The 3,061-nt window shown below is 36.0% G+C and overlaps 1 long non-coding RNA gene across 1 annotated transcript; it reads left to right on the forward strand.

Annotated features, from left to right (window-relative positions):
- The first annotated feature begins 1,236 nt into the window (after positions 1-1,236).
- Positions 1,237-1,951, forward strand: LOC132897792 (uncharacterized). Its single transcript, XR_009656379.1, has 3 exons — positions 1,237-1,311; positions 1,421-1,489; positions 1,882-1,951. It is a non-coding gene; the product is annotated as an uncharacterized LOC132897792 (long non-coding RNA).
- Positions 1,952-3,061: the final 1,110 nt, after the last annotated feature.

Here is a 3,061-nt window from a genome sequence, read left to right on the forward strand (position 1 = left end):
AGTGCTAACCACTACACCACCGTGCCGCCCATGGGTAAATATATTAATGCAAATTACATATCAGATTTCAACTGAGAAGAGTCAGAGATTCACAATGATATCAAACACATTTAAAGAATTTCTATCTACTCTCAAATTATTAGTTATATAACAAACATATTAATTAGATTAGAAATAGGCAGGATACATTCTTTTGGATTAAAATACTGATTATTATAATTTTTAGACAAACACCAGATGAATAATACAAATTAGTTTGGCAATAAGTCCATTCTTAAACACTTTTCTCTGACCAAGGAATATCTTCCTTTGTCCAAGTACATGTTGACCTCATGTTAACTGCGTTGGGTGTGTGCATGCATGCAAGTGCAGGTCTGCAGAATGTTTCATTGTATCAGTTTAAATAATTGTTCTTTGAGGTAAAGATCATTTCATCATAAAATGCTAAGGTAGTTTAAAAGGTTTGTTGAATTGATTAGGAGGTCATTTCATGAATAAAAATAAAATCTTTCTTTGTCCTTTTTTTTGTGAGGCTCTATGCTAGAGGAAGTCAGCTTGGTGTTGTAAACAATTGTGTCTTGAAGGCAGGTGCTAGAAAGGCTAGGTTTTAACAAAAGCATCTTATGCATTTCAGAATCTTCCCATGTGTAAATTGCCTTGATATCAATAACAAGACAGCAGGACTCTGCATGGTGTTTGAAACAAAGGAGGTTGTGACTTTCCTTCTGAATAAGCAATTTGGACCCTCTGGGAGGATGTGATGAGATTTCCTGTGTTTCTGGCATGCCTGAGGGTTATGTTAATTTGCAGGCTAAAATGACATTGGAAGTATTGATTTTGGGGCACTGCTACCGTAGATTTTGAACTGACAGCCAGATTCAAACACAACTGTTCACCAATGACTTGGTAATGTTATGCTGAGTTCACCAATGACTTGGTAATGTTATGCTGAGGCCATTTTGAAGCAATGTTGAGAAATATACTCATATATTTATCTTATTCTGTATTAATGCACTTATCTAGATGACTAGCTGGTCATACATTATTACATAACATTAGCCATCACTTTTTAGCCTCATGAATTTACTATCCAGGCAATAGAAAAAATGGGACAGAGCAAGCACCCTGGAGCTCATTTGTCCACCTGTGAGCAAAATAATTCAGACAGACATAGAGACACTCTTCTCTCATTATGTGAAGGTGATTGGGGTGAAAGATGAGCGGATGGGTGAAAAGGTGTGTGCCTGCATCAAACTGAAGGATGGACAGGCGTGTACTGCAGAGGAGCTAAGGACGTACTGCAAAGGCCAGGTCAGATACATTTAACTGGTTTGAACACCTGACTATATTATATTCCAGCCCATATAATAAACACCATATGAAGCCATTTCACTTGTTCTATTTATTTCTTTATTTCTAGATTGCCCATTTCAAGATCCCCCGCTATGTTACTTCTGTTAAGGGCTATCCTCTTACTGTCTCAGGGAAAGTAAGTGCATAAACCTTTACACAAGGACATATGAATTTATTTTACCTTTCACAACACAATGAAACTTTATATAAAACTACAAATAAGTTCAACAAGATGAATTTCACTGCATCCATAATGTTTGCATAGTCCTGCAGTCTGGATGAAGACCCTCACAAATTCCTTGTCATCACCACAGAATGTCAGAGTGGTGTTTATTTGGGCCTAATCACATAAATCTCACGACTAGATTATTTATTTATTTTTTACATTTTTATGTTTGCAGAAAATCTGCAGCGGTGGTTTCTATAGTCAGGGCAGCAATCTGTACAAGACTTCTGATTTGTGGTTAAGTGTGGAAAGACAGAATCCTAAAATAGCTCTGAATAAATTACTTTCTTCACCTTTCTTAGATCCAGAAGAATAAGCTGCGGGAGCAGACAGAAAATCTGCTGGGACTGTGAACACAGAGACTTGTGGTATTTTTAAACAAATGAACAGTTAACATGAATGTCTATCAGTGTACCACTTCATAACCTTTACTTTTATCTGTATTTCATTAACATTTTATGTTACAGTATTAACCACATTAAAAGTACATTAGCTCATGATTAAAAAAATAAATTATACTAAATGTAAAGAATGTATGCTTTAAATTTGATATAAGAACACCTACTTGATTATTTTAGCAATAAATGTAGCTTATACAAATAAATAGTGACCTACAGTGCAGCTTATTTGACCTTACTTTTGATTTCATTTTCAACAGTATGCTGAAATGTGGAAAAATACAAAAATAAGGTCTGTATACAGAAAATTGGTAAGACTGGAGTTTCCAAGACCTTTTTGGCCATTACCTACTTTGTCAAGACCCAAAATTTTTATGACCAAAAGAAATGAGGATAAATGTTTTTATTTTTTTTGCAGTCCGGTTTCCATCAAATCCTGCGCTCTGATTGGCTGGCGAGCGGGTCAGTATCCTACGATACGGACCCCAGTTACGGACCCCGGTTATGGACCTCTGGCAACTCGCTCATTCACAACAACAAACATAGTAGCATTTTTTTTTGTCAACATTTATCTTTTTTTAAATAAGATTTATTTATAAGATTATCAAAAATCTTATAAATTTTTGCTAGCATTTCTCAGGAGAATAGCATTAATTTTACAGCATGGATAGTGATAGTGACAGTGTTCACAGTGAAAGCTAGTTTTACTACCCTGAGGAAGACAAAATAAAATAAAACATTTCAGGAGAAAGCTAAAAACCTGTAACTTGCTAATGCTGAGCAAAAACATGGCTGAATCCTGAATGACTCCATTTTGTATAAATAGGGGACTACATAGGTGGCAAAATGTAGTTTTTTTTTTCCTGCCATGGAAGTGCACTTGTATACCGAGGAGGAAGCTATTTGCATTACAGCCGTGAATGAGGATTCAAAATGGCGGCTCTGCTCTGTTTTACCTTTCGGGCACTTTCGTTTTCTGTTAGAATTTGGTAAAGAAAAAAAATTATTTACCAGCTTAAGGTCGGTCTGTATGGTGAAATACCCTGACCTCGGCCTTGAATACTGACCTCGGCTCAGAGGGCCT

This window comes from Neoarius graeffei, chromosome 14 (genome assembly GCF_027579695.1).
Source record: "Neoarius graeffei isolate fNeoGra1 chromosome 14, fNeoGra1.pri, whole genome shotgun sequence".
NCBI lineage: Eukaryota > Metazoa > Chordata > Actinopteri > Siluriformes > Ariidae > Neoarius > Neoarius graeffei.